This window comes from Mycteria americana, chromosome 7 (genome assembly GCF_035582795.1).
Source record: "Mycteria americana isolate JAX WOST 10 ecotype Jacksonville Zoo and Gardens chromosome 7, USCA_MyAme_1.0, whole genome shotgun sequence".
In the NCBI taxonomy this organism is placed as follows: domain Eukaryota; kingdom Metazoa; phylum Chordata; class Aves; order Ciconiiformes; family Ciconiidae; genus Mycteria; species Mycteria americana.
The window spans coordinates 13213445-13235289 of NC_134371.1; the positions used below are offsets into that span (position 1 = coordinate 13213445).

At 45.4% G+C, this 21845-nt stretch overlaps 1 protein-coding gene across 10 annotated transcripts in view; it reads left to right on the forward strand.

The window, feature by feature from the left end:
• Positions 1-21845, forward strand: part of LPP (LIM domain containing preferred translocation partner in lipoma) — an 826113-nt gene that overhangs the window by 69568 nt on the left and 734700 nt on the right. For 8 of the 10 annotated variants that reach the window (XR_012776441.1, XM_075507128.1, XM_075507129.1 and 5 more), the window contains one exon: positions 7645-7744. The exons of the other annotated variants lie outside the window; for them this stretch is intronic. The gene's annotated coding sequence lies outside the window, so the exon portion shown is untranslated. The remainder of the gene's footprint in view (positions 1-7644; positions 7745-21845) is intronic. 10 annotated transcript variants of the gene reach the window in all.

Genomic DNA, 21845 nt, shown 5'->3' on the forward strand with positions numbered 1-21845 from the left:
TTTCACAAGCTCCTTTCATCTAGCTCCTGCACTGTGCTTTCCCATCTCGAGGATGGGCTGTGACAACACTTGACTAAGGCAATCTGTGTAGCTTTGTGAGGATCCCATCTGTTTCCCTACTTGACAGCTGGCTTGTTCGATGTACTTGCCTTCTTGCTTTCCTGTAAAACCAAGCACGTTATTAGGACCCAAAATAGTAGCTCCTCTGGGCCATGTTGTAATAGGAGGGTGTTTCATGATGACAAGTTCCAGCATTGCATGAAGGAAAAGCCCTTTTATACATGCAAGGAAATAGCAACAATCTGCTTGCAGGTCATGCATGGCTCAGCTCTTTGAACTTCTGCATTATCAAGTGTATGCTGTCTCTGTTCTCAGAGACTGTACTTTGCAACAAGCACTGTAAATTATCCAGCGAGGATAACAGAGGAGTTTGATGGTAGAAGAAAGAGGAATGAATGGCAAATTTATGCTAATGAAAACATCTGTTGAGTGTTCTTGTTACTCTTTCCTCATCCATCCCCACATGCATCCGGAGGTTGTTTAAAGCCAGGTGGAGTAAAGAGACTTTATTTTTTCTCTGAGTGGACCTTAGGGTCTTGGAAATGGATAGCTATGGGTGAAAGGCAAAACATTTGGGGTAGAACTGGCAGGTATTGTTTTTTGGCACCACTTCACATAAGCTCATTCTTGAGCGCTTTGCAATACCTGGGATTTAATGGTGCTCCTTCCACATTAGCCAGAGCTCACGGACAAGTTGGACAGTGGGCTTGGTGAGCGTTGGATTTGGTAGTGCCTGAATTTCTTGACTGTCTGAGCTCTTTACAATGATACTGAAATGGATGACGGCTCCCAGGTGCGGAGACTGGCAGGCTAGGAGGATTGGGTGTGCTCATAGCATCCCATGGGAGGTAAGGCTAGTGATTGCTTGGGGTGCTGGACTTGCAGTTGGGTTCCTGTGTGCATCTGGCTTCCTCCTGGAGATGGGGAGATCCAGCTCCCTGTCTGCTGCAGCTCCACAGCTGGTGCTGGATGGAGCGTTGGAGGGGAGCTGCGCTCGGGCAAAGCCCCAGCTGCGGGTCAGGCGTTGTGGCTGCACATTGTGGGAAGCCAGTGAGCCTGGCGGGGGAAATGGGTGTCAGGAGTCCACTCCTGTGTCCCCAGTGGGTGTATTGCTTGTAGAAGGTTTTCAGATGCTGCAGATGCCTGACCTGTGTGCATGGTCAAGGACCATCATGCGTTTTGTGGGTGCTGAAAGGTCACAGCCTCTCTCTTGCTTCCATTTCTGCTAGGTTTAAATGGGAGTAAATTTCCCCAAGCTGCTTTTCTAATGCAACAAAACACTGGAACTGGTGGAGAAGGAGAAAGAGACAGGTGACTGGTAAATATTTCTGTAAATGTTGTGGTGTTTTTGTTTCCAGAATGTTATTTCTTGCTGGGGAAAAAAAATGGTAATTCAGTAAACACAAAGCAGGCAACATGTTTGCACCCTCTAAGTGCAGGGGAATGCTGAGCTTCTGTTGCTTTTTCCTTATTTATATTTTTTTGTGGTACTGCCTTAAGGTGTCTTACCAGAAGTAGGGGCCATCATTATCAGAGAATCCTGTAAAACAGCTGGAATGATTGCACAATGTTCTCTATTGCTATCAGTTTTATAATTATTCATAGATTTTTTTTTAAAAGCCATGAGGGACTGTCTCTGCATGCATCATTGATTTTGCTAATAAAATCTTATATTTTAATGGTACATTTCATTGGAAAAACATCAACTGCTGCATAAAATTAAGACTCATAGTATCGTGGGATGGGAATGTTTCCTGTTGTCTTGATGGAGAGGTTGATCTAGATGGATTTATTCGGTTGCTTAACAGCTATTGGGGAAGGGTACAAAATCAGATACCTCATCTCCTCTGCTCCATCTTCTCTGACCAGGGGTTTGGAGTTTGGTGTCCAGTTCTTAACCTTTGCTTTCTCTGCAGGCTGCCGTGATGGCCTGGGTCCGTCCATGATGCAGAAGGATGCTGTGTGGCTGGCGCTGAGCTCAGTGTGACTATAGGAACGTAACTAGCCATGTGGCTCCAGGCTGGCATTGTGCCAGAGGCTGTGCCACAGCAGGTGCTTGCATATATGGAGCGCAGTCGTCCCTTGCCCGATTCCCTTATTTCATGGGGCATCAGCTCCCCCTGCCCTTAATTTAATTTTCTTCCTTCCAACCCACGAGAAGCCTGATGCAGCTCCTGGCCGGTGGCTCTGGTCATTGCCAAATTGTGCCTCTGCTTTCTTAAACGTCTCTCCCAAGCTCCCAGTTCCCCCGGGCTCCCGAGAACCACAGGGTGCTCCCTGCCCTCCTCGCTCAGGGGGTTTGTGAGGCCTGGGGGATCTGTGGTTTGCGGAGCGGGTCTCAGTGTGTTGCTCTGGGCTGCTGATGGAAGGTGTGCTGGAGGAGAGAGAACGTCCCACAGATGTGGAGGTGATGCAGGCCTGTGCCCACGCATCTTTACTTGCTGCAGGGAGAAGGGATGGTGCTTAAAACCTGTTTGAAATGATTCCAGCACAAGGTATGGGGAGAGGACAACCATTGGACCATGGCCACCATGTTGTCCCCAGTGGTCCCTCCATGCCAGGTTCCTACCTGGCTGCTGTGACCACTGGTCAGCTGCTCAGGTGGAGCATGTTGTTTTTATTCAAGCTATTAAAGGGCCACAGGCAGGTTAAACTGCCTTCATCTAGTATCAGCTAGAACATGTTTGAAAGCCCCAGGCTGAGCTTTCTCCGGCCCTTGCTAGCTGAGCTCTGCAGGAGGCTGGATCAGCAGAACATGGTTTTAGATTCCACTGCAAGCCCAGAGCACACATAAGGGTCCAGAGTGAGGTGAATCTGGGTGCTGCTCTGGTTCGTTTCGCCAAATGCCACCCTGCCATTAAATATCTTTTCCCCTGTAAGGCAGCAGTCAGCGTTGAACTGGCAGTCAGAAAGCCACTGCTGAGCCAAAACTCCAGTCCTGTGTTTTGCAGTAATTAGCAGGTTTGAGCATGTCCTTAGTTCAGCAAAAAAAACAAAACCAAAAACAAAAAAGGCCAGGAGATGACACAAGATTGCATTTTACTGTATTTGTTTATTTAGAGAGCGTGCGTGTGTTGTATTTCAGGGAATGTTTAGCGTTCAGGTTCGTAGAGCTGAATCCGATTTAGTTTTAGAGGAGACAGCCCAGTTGTCCGTAGCAACCTGAAATTGATTCCCCCCCCTGCCTACCGAAAGCTGTTCCCTCTTGAATCATCCCTTTAATTTAATACAGCGAACAGGATGTCCCTGCATGCGGAAACTTTTTTTTTTTTTTTTAACAACAAGGAACCTAGGGAAAAAAAAATTTCTTATTTGAGCAACAGCCCTGACTCTGTCTTTATTACCGCTTGGCATTAGTCCTTTCCATGCCATTTCTTTGTGCTTCGTTTTAGGCACTAGAGGCCATTATCAGTATCAGTTAATCACTGCTGTCGCTGCAGGGAGACCTCCCCCTGCATGCTCTGGCCACCTCGGCTGCCTTGTCTTCTTGGCAGCAGGTCCCTCTTCGGCATGAAACCCTTCAGGCTGCCCTGCTCTCCCCAGCCTCTGCTGTGTGGGTTGGCCTGGTGTGTGCGGTCATGCTGGAAAATATATTCCTTGTGGTCTGCATAGCATCAGTCCGGTGCTTTCCCCTTATGTGCAGTGGTGCCCGCATGCGGCTCTGGCAATGGCGTGCATTGAGGAACGGGGAGAGCGCTCCTTGCAACGGCGATGCACTGCGTGGCTTTTCATCCTGACTCAAGGAGAAGGGATGAGGCATGCTGCTGTTCAGGGCAATGACATGGTGGTTAAGTGTCCTCTCCACCTTGTGCTAATTAGGGTGCTTAGGGCCGGGAGCTGCTGGTGGCTCTGCTGCAGAGACCCAGCGCAAGAGAGGTGGCTGCTTTTGGCGTAGTGCTCTCGGTGCGTATGGCCTGGGGCGTATACAGGCCCCGAGATAACTACATGCTCCGTGTTGACCTTGCTGAATATTTTAAACTCAAAAAGCATTATAATACTGCTGCTTACAGTCGTCTTTGACTTGTACCAGTTTGGCTCTGGTTTCTCATGCTAGGTCTCTGCTTCTGTCAAAACCTCTTTTTCTGCAGCTGAAGTGGTGGAGCTGCTTCAGAGGAGGCTGGTTGGAAGGTGTTTGGGAAGAATGGGAGGACCTGCAGTACTGTTTTGCTCCTATTTATAGAAGAAATCTGTGTCCTTGCTGTCTCTGTGGTGCCTGAGGACTCCAAAGAAGTGACTTGCCTTGTCAGAGGAGTGTCAGGGATGAAAGGTTTAGGGCATTTGTGGTTTTGCTATCTGGAAGAGCGTTTGACTAAATTTTGGAAGAGCAACAGCTTGCACGTGGTCAGCAGAGACTGCAACCTGTTTCCATGGTTGCTTGCCCCTGGTTCTTGCACACCATTGCAAGACAGCACAGACTTTCTCCTGTGCTGTTAGTTCTCGCCCTGCTTGTTAACAAAGCTGTGTGTTGGAGGAGGTGTTGCTGGGCTGGGGCAAGGTGTGCCGTGGTAGCAGTTGTCCCACCAGAACTTGTCCCCGTTGACTGTTCCACTTGTAGAGAAGCGAGCTGCTGCTTGCATCTACGCTTAGGCCATTAGAACAAATTGCACCAATCTGTGCTGTGAAATGTCTGCCTTTTCCTGGCTTGTTTTCTGAAAAGGAAAAAAAAAGTGCACGAAATCAATATGGCAGAGCCTTCGGTTGTGTGTTCACCTGCTGTCGCTTCGAGAGGAAACCATGTCACTCAACACTTGTTGAGAAGATAGTTATTTAATCTTTCTGTTTTTTTCACATCAGTCAAAAAAATTGGTTTATTTAATGTGCATCATCTGAACATTTCACTGAATATGCTACCTGAAAAGGTTAATCTCCAATTCCGTACTGCTTTTACTGTCACATCCAACTGCTTCAGAGACAGTAATGAGTGTACCTCTAATGATGATTTTCAGATGCAGAGGTAGCAGAGGCATCTACTACTTTCAGGTGCCAAAACTGAGACTTACAAGGTCTGTTTTTTCAGAACACTTCATGTTTTGTAGTGCTGTACATGGTTATAGTACAAGTCTCAACTAGATACTGAACAGAGAATCTCAATCCATGACTGCTAGTTCTTGTCTCTTCTGGACGTGGTCTTTCTGTGCCTTTATTTAGCCAGAAAAGGCACAGCAATAAATATCTGGGAAAAATTTCATATACGTTACTTTGCTCTTACCCTTCAGGAGGTTTATGGCAGAGGCATAAACAGGATCTAATCTTTCAAAGTGACGCTCAGCTGCCAGACCATGAAGCATACTTTCTGGTCTCCTTACCACTGCCTGCCTTGCATGCTCCCTGTCTTCCGAAAACTCAATGAAGATGAGGAGGCCACTGTCCCACATGATTGCCACCTCTTTTTCCACATGACCTGGCTTTCATACACCACTAGCAAGTAGAGTAGACATTGCTCCAGGTCTCAGTGAACTTCCATGTGCCATTGTTTGCATTCCTCCTTTCAGAGGGAGCACTGCCTGCCTGAGAGCTGGGTTTAGAGCTAGGTATGACCTGACTGGGATACGCAGAAGTTCCTTGACTGTTCTCTGTAACTTCTGACAGTGGGATATTTGTAAATTTAAATGCTTCCTCCCAGAAGTATCAAAGGAACTAAGGCCACTTTTCAGCATGAACATGAAAGGCTTTCGCGCACTAGTGCAGCAAGGATTGCCATGGAGAACAAAGGCTTTTGCTAATCGCTTCTAATGCCTTTCAAGTTTATGCCTCATTTTTTCCCCTTTTTCAGACAGCCTCCCAGAGTACTGAGACTTCAGTGACTGACTCACCAAATAATTAACAGGAGGAGGACTCCATCTCTGAAACTTTTGAACACCTCTTTTAATTTTCTTAAACCAGCCAGTACCCTGGCCAGGTTCCAGTTTGTGTAATTACATTTGACCTAACTTAATCCCTTGGCAGTTTCAATTGCATGTGGTAGTCTTCTTGGCTCCCTGTCCTGGGCTGCCATTCAATGCTACTCCATGGTTTTCAGCAGCTGTCATAATTCAGCTGTAGAAACGGGTGTGTTTTCTTGGTGGAAGCACTCCTCGTATCTCTGTCCCTTGCTAAACTTACTTAACTTACTAGTATTTTGGGAGGTAATGTGTCTGATGCTGCAGATGATCTTGTGGAAGTCCTTGGAACTACTTTCACCCTCAAAGATGGGCATGTATTTAAACTCTTTTATTAGTTGGCCATCATACCTTTTGAGATTACTTTGAGTTCTTCATCTTCAGTGAAAGGTATTTATTGCTCAGTCTCCTCAGCTACTGTATGCTGCTGTAGGGACATTATTGGTGCAGGTATTCCTCTTTAGCCTTGGAAACAGCACTTCTGTTATCAAATCTGTGCTAAATAGGAGTGTGTCACCTTCCTGTGCTGACAGCAGTTGTGCTGGCTGTAAGTGTTTGCATTGGTAAGAGTGGAAATGATCAAGGAAAGCAAAAGCCCAGGGCAGCTGAGAAGGATTGCAGAAGAAAAAAAACCATCCCAAGTGGAAACTTGGAGATGGACAAAGTGCAGTAGCGAAAGGGATAGTCAGATGGATGGCACATGCAAGAGAGAAGACACTGAGTTGTTGCGTTGGCACATCCTTAGATGTGCAACAGGCATCTTGTTTTCAAGGCAGATGGAAAATTGAGTGTTTCTTGGCTTCAGCCCTTGGAAAAGGCATATTTGTTACAAAGCCACTCGATTCTTTGGGGCTAGCAGCAGCCCCTGTTAAGGGGAGACAGGAATTTAGATGAGATGGGGTGCAAAAGGTGATCCAGTGGTGAAAGATGCTGTTGTGGCAAATTGTCTGCTCTGTTTTTCTGAGAGCTTCCAAAAGTAGGATGGCAAACGTATTATTGCTGCTCTCCCTTGTTGCTTGTTCTGTCTCATGAAATTTGGGATGTTTTTGTTATTCAGAGCTCTCTCCTGTGTTTCCAAACACTGCTTATGTAAATTCTTTCTTTATTCTTTCCTCATTGTCACCAAGCCCTTGGGTTCAGACGAAAGATTTCTTTTTGCTAGATAGAACATCCTGAAGTTCAGGAGGTAAGGACTATGTTGTGAACACAAAAGTTACTTGATCTTTCATCAGACCTGACTTTTCTCCTCTGTGTCTATCCCATAATTACACAACATTCAAGTCTCAGAGTAGACAAGAAGTCTTGCCTCTGTTGGTTTCAGTGACACTGTAAATAAAGTCACCAGTGGCAACATTAAGATTTGTCCTCTGTCACAGTGAATAAAGCTTTGGAGTCAGAGCCATCTGATTTTGATGTGTGCTGGGTATTGCTTATAGTTTGGCAGAACTTTCTGCAAAGTCTGTGAGCACCTAGTTTCCTAGAACACAGATTTATCAAACCCTTATGGTGGTTGTCAGAGAAAATGCGGCCAAGTTTGAGTGGTGGCACATGATGTATCTACAGTCATTGATGTTGCTTTGAAGATCTGTTTGAATGTTAAGTAACGGGGTGGAAGAAATTGCATTTCAGAGTTGTTGGTTTTTCCTTACTGCTGGACCCTCTGACTACTATCCTAAAGACAACCCTTTTCTTTTTCTTGTTTCAGAATACTTTATAACCGGGTGTGCCTGAATGCATCAGCCTTTGGATGTGAGCGTCTTCTCTTGAAACAGCCTTCTGATATCCTAGCTGCCTGTTCTCCCGGGGTAAGAAAAGAAATACTCATGCAGAGACACAAGATTAAGAACATGCTTTGAGTGGAAGCAGAATGGCAGAGAGAGGGCAAGCCACACTGGTGCCTCAGCTTGTAAATTTTGGAAATCGTGAACTTGTTGTGGAGAGAGGGAATAAACTGTAAATCTGCCCACTGTAAACAAGACAAATTATGAGCTTAAGTTGCAGCAAGAGAAATTTAGATGAGACATTAGTAAATGATCTCCTGCATTAAGAATAGCAGAGAGCTGGAGTGGATTGCCCGAAGAGCTGAGGAAGTTTCAGTCGTTGGAAAGGTTTAAGAGCAAGTTAGCAAAGCTCCATCTGATGTGCTTTTAGGAGAACTGATCCTTCCATGTGGTGGGGAAGTGGACTAGATGACTTCTGGAGAGTCCTCCTAACCTGTTGATGGTTAGAAATTGGAGAATGTGAAATTCTTAACAACCTTATTCAAAACTGATAAGGTAAAAGGCAAAGCTCAGTGTATCTGTGCAGAAGGAGCTGCCTGATCTGATGATGAGCTTTGATGCAACAGCAATTAACTCTGGTGCTCAGTGTCTCTGTTACCTGAATGGTGATGTTCTTCTGGAGGGAAGTATAAGCTCGTGGAAAAGGAGTTCAGTCCTTGGTCTTTGGCATGTAGTGTAAACTTGTGATAAAAACAGGAGGTTCTATCAATTCTGGTTCCTTTGTAGCAAGTTCCTGGGAGTTTGGGTCTCTTCTGTGATCCATGTAAGGGCTTTACCCACCTGAGAGTAAAAGTAATCTCATCTGTTTTATTGTGACATGAGAACACAATGCTACAGATACAGGTATACTGAGCAAAATATGAATATCATGTGGAACACATAGATAGGAACCAAATGATTACTTTTCCTCTTTGTTTCCAGGGGCTTATGAGGTGGTGGAGAGTTTCATTTTTCTTTTCTTGTTCTTCTGTTCCTGTTCTCCATTGTGTTTCTTTGTCCTGTCTTGACAGCGAAAGCGGCAGGCTTTTTATGTGTTTAAAAATGCTAGCTCACCAGCTGGGTCTTGAAATTATGTCCTGAAGATGGCTGCTTATTTACTTCCCTTGCTTGTCCCTTGGGAGCTGCAAATGACAAACCTAGCCTGGGCTCAGACAGCCTCTGAGCCATCACCATGAGAGGAACAGGGTTCAGGTGCTTCATCTTCCTTGGTCCAGTTAAGAAGGATAGTCAGATACCTGTCCTGTGTCTTAGGACTCCTGAAATTCAATGGGAAATTCTTCAGCCTCCTGTTGGACTTTGTTTGGGATTTGTTTGGTTTCTCTAATAGTTACCTTTCATCCTTAATGTCAGCAAATACTGGTGTCTCCCCTGGAGTTATATTAGTGTCTTATTGTTCGTTATCATCTTCTGCCTAGCAGAGATAAGCTGTTGTGTCCCAGGGGTATAGGAACATGGAAGAAACTTTCAAGTAGCTCTAAGAAATGCACATGATGTCGAGAGAGAAATAAGGGGATGTCTTTCTCAAGTCAACTTTGTACATGTTTTTTTTTCTCTTTTCTTTTTTCTTTTTTTTTTTCCTCTTGAGCTTTTCAATTCCTGCAACTATCTGCTCAAATCTTGAAAGCAAAATGCGTTCATGGAAAGATACAATTTACTGTGTGCCCCCTGATCTTTTGATCTCAATCAATCAAATAAATCTAAGACCTTGCAGTTCACCTTGTTGCAAGGACGGTTAATAAGTTGAGGGGTTGTGCCAATGGCAGTGATGGTTTTCCAGCCTTCTGCTTTTTTATCGTCGTTGTTATTATTTTTTATGATTCTGACCTTTTGGACTGGTCAGGGTAAGATTATTTGCAAAGAATACTCCATAAATATGCCTGTCAGGACCGGAGTTAACATTCAAGCGTTGCTGCTTAGCAAAAGAAAACAATATGCCAAAGTTCAATTTAGATTTCCCTGCAGGGTTGAAAATAATGACAAGACTCACTTAACATGGCAGAGATGAGTCCTGCCACCTTTATGGGAGTGGTTGCCTTGTGGTCCTGCAGCCCATTGCAGCTATGTGCCTGCTTAACTCGCTGGCTGCGCCTGAAGATTTGGCGTCTGGCATCTCGTGCTGGAGCAAACGTGGGGCAGAGGAACCCCGAGGTGTGTCTCCCGGCTCTCCGAGTTGCAAGCTCAGTCGACTATGTGGTTTTCTTTGATTTTTGCAATGGAAAATTCCTTTTTTCTAGCGCTGTGCTCCTTGCTTACACCTGTAAATGAGGTTTCGTGGAGGTACTCTAAGCTCTGTGTCCTGCAAAACAATCCTTGCACTCCATCCTTGCACTCTGAGTGCAAGCTGGTGTGCATTGCAAGCGTTGCTCAAGAAAGTCCCAGCACGGCTTGGTGTGTTGTGAGTAGTGCCCTGTGAGTTGCTCGTTGTGATCTTTGAGTGCTTTGGGAATCCCAGATTTTGGTGGACAGCCGGTTGGGTTTTCCCCGCTGTGACTATTCATCGAAATAGTTCCTAGATGTCTCCCACCTAATGTTTGCTGCTGAGGAGGCTTGCAGCGTCCAGCAGCAAGAATCTTGCTTGTCTGTCAGGAAGTATAATGGTGATTATCGATGTTTCAGTGGTCCTGTCAGCACAATTGACTTCTGTGGGTGAGAGCAGCATGAGGAGTGAAGCTGGGAGCCAGCAGCTGCTATTTAAGCATTAACCTGCAGTGTTTGAAAGCCACACCAGTCTGTTGGGTAGAAATGGTCTCTCTATAGAGCCTGGTCATGGATGTAAATATAATTTGTCAGAAGCATGTGGCTCTTCTGAGGTTATTTTTTCCTCCTTTCGTAGATGAGAAAGTGAAGGTGTCGAAGACCTCTTACTTTACCCACAGGAAAGTGCACGGCAATGGAGCCCTGAGGTTGGGTCTGAGACCCATAGGTTTGGCTGGGAGAAAAAAAAAAAAAAGCTACATGTGGTGAAAGGCAGCTTGTTCCCTGAAAAAATTATGCCATCAATTGAGAAATCAGACTTGGACTGGGTGGTGAAATAACGGTGCAAAATGAAGTGCGACTTGTGGAGAGTCATGCGGCACCTCAGTGACAAATCCCCTGCAACGGCCCAGCGGCTCTGGGTCCGACTCTGCGACGCAGTAATTTGCAGTGAAACAGATGGGTCTGGTTCCTTGTCAGCATCGTCTGAAAAGTTTAAAAATAAAATAAATAAGTTAGTGTTTAGTCCCATTTAAAATCCAAAAGTTGTTTCTCCAGCGCCTGTAAATAACTTAACCCTTAACCTGGATTTACCTGCCTTGCACATAAAACTAGAGATATTGGGAAAAATAGACGATCGAGTGTGGCGGAGCAGTGGCATTGCTGTGTGCTGCTGCACCCTCCCCAGGCCAGCGTCCCTGCCATGAGGTGGGGAGGGGTGTCCCCATCCCCATGGATAGCTGCCATCCGCGAGGTGCCAAGGGGAAAAGCCCTGCAATACGCAGGATTTTTGCGTGGCCCAGACACCGACACTCTTTTTTCTTATTCTAAAAGGGACTGGCAATTAGCAGCAGGGTTAATAGCCACCTTGAATTAAATCGTATGGAGGCACGAAAAGTAGCAGGGTATATTTGGAAATATCTATTGCATATATATATTCCTCTTAAGAAACATGTTGGAGATGCCATATCCATAAATACTAATAAGGCTGTTTGATTCCAATTTTCAGGTAAGATTAACATTTTATTGAGTATTATATCTGTCACATTCAATGCTTTAGTGTACCATCCTCTCAGGCTTATTAGCATAATTGCAGTGCTTAAGCAACAATAAAAATTTCAACAGTAAAATAGCAGTTAGCACAGGCAATTTGTTATCAAAAGCTTTTACTTAAGGACAGCTTTTGAGCATATTTATTATCAAGTTAGGGCTATACATTATTTTTATTTAGAAAAACAAAAGGGAAGTATTGTAGGATTTTTTTCTTTTTTTAATGGCTAAATCAGAAGGCCTTAAAATTGGTCACAGCCTTTTTCTGTTTCTTAAAATTGCTCAGCAAATTTGCTTCGGGTGGGAAGACAAGATAACAAAACAAACCCCGGTCTGGAGCAGGGTTGTGATGTTAATAACTCAGCAGAACAATATCAATAAGTCCTGATGCTGTCTCGAGTGCCCTTTTAAAATTCCCTTACCACGTCCCAGGCTCTGAAGACACCGTGTTCCCCCTCTGTAACTGATAGCACTGTCATCAGAGCAGTGCAAGGACAGGGGTGGCCCAGCCTTGCACCCTGACAGTGCCCGCAGACGAGGGGAGAGACCGGACAGGACCTATGGGAAGATGGGACTTGGCTGTTGGTGATGGTTGTCTTTGAGGTTGAAGCGGAGGAGTACAGCGTGTGACAGCGCTGCGCGCTCCGGCTGCTTTTGTCCTCCCTTTGAGGACATGCAGGGGAACTGTCCTTTTCCAGAAAATCTGTAGCGGAGATGTGAATATGCGTGTGTTTGTGTGCATGCACCTGCTTGTGCACATACACACAGAAAATCCCTGTTGCCAGCGTGGCAAGATTTCACGTGTGTATTTTAATTTTCAACAAAAGGCATTTTGGGGGCAAATTTTCTATGTGCATTTAAAATATGAAATTGTACCTCATAAATACAGAAGTGAGTTTTAAACTACACAAGAAGTCCTCAAAAGAAGAGGTCCATCAAGAAAAGCACAAGCATTTGGCAAGAGGAAGACCATTGCTGTGATTGCTCATGGGTAAATGCAGACTTGAATCTTTTGCAGTCCTCTGAGGTGACAGCTGACAGGGACATGCAATGTGTTGTATTTATTCAAGTGAAATGTGCCCCCTTTTCTGTATGATTCCTTTGTGGGGGGAGGGTGTTTTCAGACCCCTCTTTGTGGAGTTGGCTCCTTCATACCCTTCAACTTCTGCTTGACTTCTTCAGATTGTCGTTGTCTGTTGTCCTTGTTGTTCCTCAGACCTCTGTTCACCTCTAGCATCCCTGTGCTCCTCCCTGTCACTGAACCTTGAGATCTTTCTCCTCCTGTGTGTTTTCCTCATCGTCACTTGTTCTGGGAGACCTCCTCTACCTTGTGCTGCTTTTTCAGAGGTTGGTCTCCCATCTTGTCGATGGATGACTAATGGTGGACCTGTCCCTGTTTGCCATTTCGGTGTTGCCCAACGCCCATGGTGAAGAGCTGCCACAGCCCTCGCAATGCCTTGATTGGGCTCGCAGTTGTTTGGGTTTTTTTTGCCTCCCAGTTTGAGTGTTATCTAAGCTCACCCCATGAGGAGAAGTGAAGGTAGCACTGCCCCGGGGCAGAAGCTCGTGTTCATAGTGAAACAGGATGTGCAAGCAGGTTGTAGGAATTGGGAAAGGAGCGCATGGAAACAGGTGAAACTAAACTGGGCACATATTAGAGAAGTGATGTGCTTCTGGGGTTCTCTTCACAAACACTCTCTTCTGCGAATATGTGAAATTTGAAAGGAGCTGGTTGTTTCAGATCCCGTTTTTTTGGGGGTTTTTTTGGGTACAAAAACCCATGTTATTCTCCAGAGATAAACTGTGTGTTTCAGATTCTTGGGTAGTCATGAGTATTGCATTGGTACACAGCTCACTCTCACCAAACTGCCCAGTACTGCACGGTGTTTGGACGTTCTGTCAGCTAGAGAGCTTGGTGATGTTCCTGGGAAGATGGAACACACAGAAACTGACTGTGGAGAGCTAAACTTCTTGGGAACTTCACGCTCAGTGGAGATTTGGCTGTGATTTGAATTGCAGTTGAAATATGTGCTCTCTGCTTCTGTGGTCACGTCCAGGAATGGGGACTTGTTGCTGCTCTTCCAAGAACAAGCAGGTTCCTGCACAGTCCTGCAGGTCCCCACTATTGCTCCTTTTGGCTCTGCTCGTCTGGCTTTAGTAGCGTCCAACACGTTAACTACCTGAGCATCTCCTGCTTGCGTCTAGCCTTGTAGCTAGGTAGTGGTGTGTGTCTTCTGCTGCGGCCAGGGAAGCACCCTTCTAGGTGCTGTGCGCAGGCAGAGGGCTCCCACATCCATGGGAGGAGCTGGGGGACTAGGGAAGGTGTTTTCTTGGAGTGTTGACGTGATTGAGGGCATTTCCATGTGGCTGCTACCTGAGATCTATAGTCCTCCAACAGTTTAGGTAGGAAGGACCTTGCAGGTCTCTTGTGCAGCCCCTGGCTCAAAGCAGGGTTAGCTTCAAGGTTGGGTGACGTTGCTCAGGGCTTGTCATGGCAATGGTGGTCTGCTGTGATCCTGAGGGATGATGATGCTGTATGTCTTGGTGAAGAAGAAGAAACCTTATGGAGGGCTTTGGAGGCTGTAGTCTGGTGTCAAGGTAGTGGAGCAATGAGGTTTCTGGGAGGGGGTCTCTATGAACAGTCAGCCAAGAGCCAGAGTCTGCACTACAGTGGCACAGGTCCTACATCGAATTCCCCTTGTGAAGTGGGGAACACCATCTCCAGCTCTGCAGGACCAGTGCTGCTCGAGGCTGGCTGCCACCGTAGCTGCTGGGGAAACCACATGGCTCTTGTTCATGATGGACGGGGAGCGATGATGGGAGGAGAAGGTCGGTGGCTGGAGCCGTCTTCCGCAAGGAGGAAAGTGTCTTCATGCTTCCTGCAGGGAAAAAAATTGGCCAAAAGAATTTAGTAGTGATAAATGTCATAAAAATACTTATGCTGGAATTTGTAAAGCCTGGAACATCTGTTCTTGACAGTGCTTTGATCATGTTGTGAGGCTTTTAAAATGATACTTCCATGAAATAAGTGAGATCCTTATGGCTGCAGGATTCCTTTCAGTGCCCTTTTTTTCATGGAGCAAAAAGGCAAATTTCACAGGGAACATTACATGACTTGAAACACATACTTTAATGGTTAGTATCAACCAAACAATGTTTTATTAGGTGCTAGAAAAATGTTCCAGTTACATACCCCAGGAAGCAAAGCACTCCCATTTACTTTTAAGCTTATGGGAGCTGTACTTTGGAAAAAAAAAAAAAAAAAAAAAAACAACCAACTAAAAAAACCCAAATCAAGAATTCATTGCTTGTATATTACTGTATTCAAAACCAAAACAAACACAGTGAGATGAGCTTAAACATTTTGAAGTTGTTGTCAGAAAAGGGCCTTTTTGGGTTTTGTTTCCAGGCAGAGGTGCAGACGAGCCGGGATCAGCGTATTTTCTGAGGGACGCGCAGTGAACAATTGCGAGACACCGACAATTTACTTTCCTCGGTGCACTGCTGTGGATTGAATAACTTTTTAGTCATCTGCTTTTCTCTGAGGAATCATCCTTTCCCCTTTCCTCGTCATTTTGGCAGGCTTCTGCCTGTTTCCCTTCAAGCAGCTGCGCGTTTGCGGGCTGAAATGTTGTGATGCTGAACGTCTCTGGTGTTTTAAGGAGCGCGGAGAGCTCCGATTGCAGAGCTGGGTTCTTTGCAGCTCGACACCTGGCAGGAGGATTTCTGCTCCTCTGCCTTCCTGCTACGCGTAGGAAAAAAAACCTCCTGGGCTGTGTTTGCAGAAACGGCCTGTAGGACGCGAGGAGCAGCAGGAAGGAGGGAGAAATTGAAGAGATGAGGAACGAGGGGGTCTCCTTCTCTGCCACATTCACGTGTTCATACTCGGCAAATCCTTTCCCGCTGCTGCAGCCAGTGAGTCCGGCAGCTGCCAGTGGGATGCCGGGGCAGCCTCCTCGCTCCCATCGCCCCTTCCCTCCGCTGGATGCGTGAACGGGGCCGCTGTGGCCCTGGGGCTCTCCCCAGCAAGAGGAGCCTGGGGTGGTCCACGGTTCTTCATTTTAAAGACTGCCCAAGCTGTGAAAAGAGAAAGAGTTATGGTCATAAATTACAGAGAAGGAATATGACTGTGCTTTCTAGTAACGTTCTGGGTGTCAGGGGTTAATTTATGAGAGCTAAATTGTTTAATTAATTTCTGTAGCACCCAACAGGTGAACAGGCGGCTTATTACTGTGACATATCCATTTATAGCAGTTTTCCTTCGCTAACACCTGCGACTCAGTTCTGTTACATGCTTATGCTGTCTGTTAATTATTTACCAAGGATTTACAAGTACGGAGTGCAAAATAAAATGCTTTTATGCTGAAGACTGCATTGCACACCTAAGATTCCTAGGATTCATGCCACTGTACTACCAGGTACAATCGCAGGATCATCCCTGGGCTTCTGATGGAGGACTCCTTGGGCGTGCATGAGCAAGAGGCAGCCTCCGGCCCGCCAGAGCTTGCACGCAGAGGGGCTGCGTTTTCAGTGAAGGGCTTGCTGCGTAGATGGCTGTGGTGTACGAGGGGATCTGTGTCCTTCGCTTCCTTGCAGATCGATTTTTGCCATTTTGATTGACTTTCTTCCCCCCCTACAAAGGTTCATTCTTCTTCAAGTGATGCCAGAAGCAAACTGTTTAAAAAAACCCACTGTGTGATGTACTTTTTTTTAAAAAAAACAGTAAAATAGTATAAAAGTCAAGTAGCAGATCGAGTTCTGACTCAGCTGGTAACTTACGATCCTATGCTATTTCTGTAACATTTTTAGCTTATGACCAAATTTTTCTAATATTAGGACATTGCCATAGAAAGTGTGTCAGAGTCCCAGGCTGCCAGAACCTGTCACTGTACAGAATATATAAATTTCTGAGCAAGTGTGCAGGAGCAGTCCAGTAAGTTCTTTGTTGTGGTTTTAAATTGCTGCAATTTCTTTTTTTGTTTGTTTTTTGGCTTTTTTTGTTGATTCACTTAGCAAACAGTGCCGTGCAGAACAACATAGCTGCTTTTTGTTTCTCATGCAGTCAGGCACCGAGCTCCCGTCCCCAGCTGTGCCTCTTGCAGACTGGAGTTGCTTTACTGGTAGATTTTCAGCGGTGTAAACTGCTGTAAGTCAATTCAAGCTGTACTAACTATGTGGATTTTATGGAAGCTGAGAATCCGGTCATACAGCTCATGGTTTTAGTAAGGAAGGAGTTCTGGAGATGGTCGTCCTGTTCTAGGCAGGCAAGAAAGTACACGCAAAGTTTCTGTAAGCTCAGGGAAAGCGTGTGTGAACAAATAAGCATCTGTGTTGCAGTACAAGAGAGGGCGATTACTGAGGAAATCTCAAAGTTTACAAGTAGGATTTTTTTATAGGTTCAAATCTGCTGTGGTTTCGGAGTACCCAAGGACACTTAAAATAATGAAACTCCAGACAGTCCAGCCCAAACATGCATGACACACAGCAGCAAAGCAATCGTTGTGTTTAGCACTACCAATCAGCTAGCTAATGCAACAGCTGCTCTGGGATTTTGCATTTAATTTTTGTCTGGATAATAATGAGGAACGCCGGGTTAATGATCTGTGTCCGGTTTCCCTCCAAAGTGCTTTATTTGCACTTTGTGGCTGCTTTTCATGGTTCTTTGCAGCAGCCCCAAAATGTCAACTGACCTGAAGAAATTGACAATGGATGCTTAAAAAATCCGAAAGAAAAGCTAGAAAGGATGTTGCTTTCTAGCTTTTCATGTGGACACCTTGTACTCAGACTCCCTTTGATTAAGTAACCAGCAAAACCTATTCACATGTATTCCAATTAAAATTTAATGAAGCAAGAGGATGTATTCATATATGCTGACTAATGCGGGAGGAATAGATTCCAGTAACTCGGCTCTGCAAGCCCTTTGCTTCACGTTCAGGGCTCGGTTTACTAGAAAGCTCCTCAGCAGCCATGGAGCTCCTCTGGCATGAACAACCCTCGCAGGTCTGCTGGGTTCATGCAGTTACAGCGAGAGGCAATGATGGCTTATACAGAAAATAATGTGGCTTTTTTGTAGGGCAGAGCCTTATCAACGAAGCCTGGTTTGGCTGATTGCAAGAGGTGAGGCAGGGCTCCTGCCCTAATGTGCTCCGTCGCAAGAGGTCAGGGAGTCTCTGGATGCGTGTGTTATATCTGCCCTTGTATCACAGCTCTCATCAAGCAGCAGTTGGATGAGTGGAGCAACACATAGCGAGAAGGGAAGCCCTATTGGCCCTAACTTTTAAGTAGGGAAATTGGTGCTCAAGTGGAGGCTGTGTAACAGCTCAGCCGGTGTCAGAAAATAGACAGGCTTTCAGTGCTTCTGCCTTTGCCAGGTTTACTGGGCAGTTGCTTTGGTATTTGCATTTCCAAAGGGATATGGTGCTGCTTTGCAGAGCATTTCACTTCTAAAAATGTTGCTCCCACCAGTGGGGAATGCACAGACATCTGCATGGACAATGAAATGACCTGCCAGGAGCAGTGTGGAGACTGGCTTACTTTCACGCTGTCTGTGTCTTTTCCCGAGCGTTTCCACCTCTCAGGCTGCTGCAGAGCTCCTGCATCATCTTGCGGCCAAGATGGGGGTTGGAGTAATGGTGTAAAAAGAGCTCATCTGCTCATTGCACAGTGCTCTGCGGCTTCAGCTCTGCATGGGGACAGATATCCCACCTCTGAAGTGGCATGTGGCGGTGGGATGATGCTGCACAGCTATGTTAAATGGCATTTTTGGATAAGCTATGAAAGATCCTGCTGTATCCACTCTTAGTAATGGGTTGGGCGACAGAACGGAAATGCCATGGTGGAATTTGCCTTTGCTGCTGACCCTTGCACGACACACAAGAGCTCCTCATCACCAGACCTTTGTTTTGCCTTATCCAGAATACAAAGCAGTGCTTCATCGGCATGGCTGGCTGTTTTCCTTCTGGCTTGACTCAGTGGCAGAACTGCAGCAAACTTTCTTGAGGTATAGTGAGTTTTCCAGTTACCATCCGCTTCAATCCCCATTCCGTCCTGCAAAGGCTCTCACTTGCTCTGCTGCAGCAGAGCAAGTTCTGAAGAAGCGACTCTGGAGCTGAGACCTTGTGCTTTATTTTTGGCCTGGAAAGCTGCTCTTGGAACAGTAAGCATGAGATTTCTCTTGAAACCTTCTTTGTGTGCCTTTCTGAAGAAATAGCTGGAAGGAGAAGACCTGCCAGTTGAGCTGTAAAAGAGAAACCTATTGGCTCTGAATACACTGGAGACATTATTTAAGGTCAGTTGATCTGTGAGAAGGCATGACTTATCTAACGCAGCCTAAGGTTAGTTATGCAACAGATGGGCTGTTCTTTGTTGTGAAGAACAACTTCAGTGTGTGCCTGTGAAAATCAAAGGTCTTGCTGAAGGCGTGTTGTGTTCTGGCTGGAAGCTATTGGGTGTCCTCCTCTAGTGATTTTCCTTCTGTAGTAGATTATCATCGCAGAAAGGTTTCCAGCGGAAAACGCATTCAGCAGTTGCAGGCTGCAAAAGTTGAGCTGCTAGTAGATGTGTACTTTGGCGGGTGGTGGTGTGGGACCATGGGCATATGGTGGTGTTTCAGACCAGCCATTACTTCCTTCTCTTGCCCACATACATCTCTGTGTCATAGACCAGATCACTGGATTGTCTAGATGCCTACATAGGGCAATATTTTTGAGGTAAACACTGAAGAGGGGTGTTTTCTGACTTCTAAAGAGAGATGTAACAATTTGCCATTCATATTGGTTTGAAATACAAGGTTTGCAGCGTGCTGGCTGCACTGACATCTCCTTTCTTGAAGAACCTTTCTTCCCTCTGTCATATTAAAACACGCTGCCCAGCCAAAGTTCTGTTATCTCCCCAGAGAGATTCAGCATCACTCAGCAAATCAAAGAAAGGGGATTTTTCTTTAAAACTAGGATTGATCTCCTTGTGGGGTGGGTAGGAGTGAGCAGTTCTGGGTAGCCAGTTTTGGGCTGCAGCCTTTGTGCACGGTGAAATATGCTTTATCGCTTGTGCAATGCTAAGCATAATATTCAGCAAGATTGTCTGACGTGCTTGTGGACTGTCTTCTTTCTGTGTTTTTTATTTGTGTGGTGTGTGTTGGGAGGTTTAGTATTTGCAGAATGAGGATATTTTAACTAGCGTTGCACAAATATTGGTCTTGCGTGGTTTGTTAGCTGCGCACTCCTGGGCAGAACTAGGGGATGATGAAAATAATCAAATATCCAGAGTTTTTTTTTGAGGACTTTATGTAAGAGATGGAAAAATTAAACCTTAAAAGGAAATAACTAAGGTGTATAGTCATAAAACGTTGTTTTTCCTAGATGTTCAACTTTGTATATAGATGGCTTGGTTAAATCCAAATTGTCTGCAGTGGAAAGGTGATGACTGTGATATGGTGTGACAGTGGGGGTGCTTGGGGAGCAAACTGGTCTGGCTGCAGCGATCCCTCGTCTGGCTGCCTCAGAGATAACGATGCTCTGAGCTCAGGGAGAGTGTTTGCATCTCCCTCGATGCAACTTGGGACTGAAAGGGTTTTTCCTAGTTGCCTCTTGCTCTGGAAGTCTTTTGGCTGTCCAGCTCTGCGTTCCTGTAAGCTCCCTTTGAAGTATGCTAAGGCGTTACAGTTAATGAGAGATTTCCTTTGCTTTACAAAATCAGACTCCGCCTTCCCCCTTCTCGGCATCCAAAATGATTAGTAGTTTCTGTAAATCCAGGCCTATGGATTTTATGAGGACCCCTGACAGCCAGGGGTGATTGTGTTCTCTGCGAGTGTTTCCTAAGTAGTAAGAAATCAATGCATCGGGGTGGACTGTGCCTGACATCTATTAATTACACTGTCCCCTTACATCTAACGTACCAGAAGAGGGTCTGAAAGGCAGCCCCCTTTGCCCTGACTAATTGATACCAAAACAAACTGGGGCAAGGGGATGTAAACTGGTTCCTAAAAAAAAAAAGGGAACATTTGTTTGGTAGTTGGAATTGGAAGGAGCAGTTGCAAACAGAAATAAGACGTACAGTAGCATGAGATACTTGGCTGCAACAGACCCCATAAATGGTCCCACCAGCCCTGCAGTGCCCCACGCTAAATGCTTGGGAATAAAACACGTCCTGCTGTTAACGCTGCATCAAATGAAGGCATTGTGGTACATGCTCGGGGCCATGGGCTGGGGGATAATTGCTGTTTTCTTCCTGTATACCATAGATGAGAGGATTTTGAAGCTTTACCATCCTGACTTTTGCAGCACACATTAAGTTGAATATGACATCAGTTTTAAGAGTTGTGGCACTTGTGGTTACAGCTTTGGGATTCCTTATATTTACTTTCTAGGGAACTAAAATTCAAAGCAGCTTTTATGGCTGTCACGAGAATACTGTCAGTTTCGAAAGAGGTGGGTAAATGTGCATTGACCTTTAACTAATACGGCCGTATCCTATTTTCTGTGTGTTTCCAATTAAGAGAAGTATGTTACGATTTTTTTTTTTTAAATTGTTAAAATAGGAAAGTTATTTAACTGCAAGATTCCTTCTGCTTTTTCCCAAAATAAAGACAGTGAGTTGTTGTCCAAGGGCAGAAGTTTTTATACAATTACTATTATAAGCTGGAAATCAAGATTTAATAATAGCACGCACCATCTGCTACCAGTGGTCGAAGAACAAGACCGAACCCTGGACTGCTGTAAGCAGTTTTAATCTGCAACTTGCAGCAAGGCCACAGGGCTTCACATCCTTCTGTGGAGGAGAGGACGGGATTCTTGGTTGCTGCTGCTGATCCTCTCCCTGAACTTTTGGGTTTTTAGCACTAGAAATCCCACATGCAACGTCTTGTTGCTCAGTGTGGTGACTTGTGCCTTCAGAGTAAAATAAAGGAGAGTGTTGACTCTGCCAGACTTGACCCAGCTCTGTCTGAAGCCAGCTGCAAACTCCTGGTTGTCACTGATGAGAGCTGGACCTGCTCTTTCGGAAGACCGTGGCTGTTTTTTTCACGTTTTGATGGTGGTGGGAGGTGATGGGCGCATCTGGCTGAGATAGAGGAGGATCTCTCCCTATGCTGCTTCTTAGAAGGCACGTCCCTCCTCCTTATTTTCCTGGGTGTGTGTTGCAAAATAATTTTATACTTTTGCTCCTAGGACTTGGGATCCTTTTCATAAGCTGCGGTGGATCTTTTGCTACCTTAGAAAAAACAAAACATTTTTCCACTTTTTAAAATGTACTTTGCTAAACAGGTATTTTTGTCAAAAATTGCAGTTTCCTCCAAAACGTTTTTCTTTATATAGAAAATGGGATTCCACCTCTCCCAGACCTTTGCTAACAGCTCTTCTGCTAGCTAAATATCACTGAATTAAAA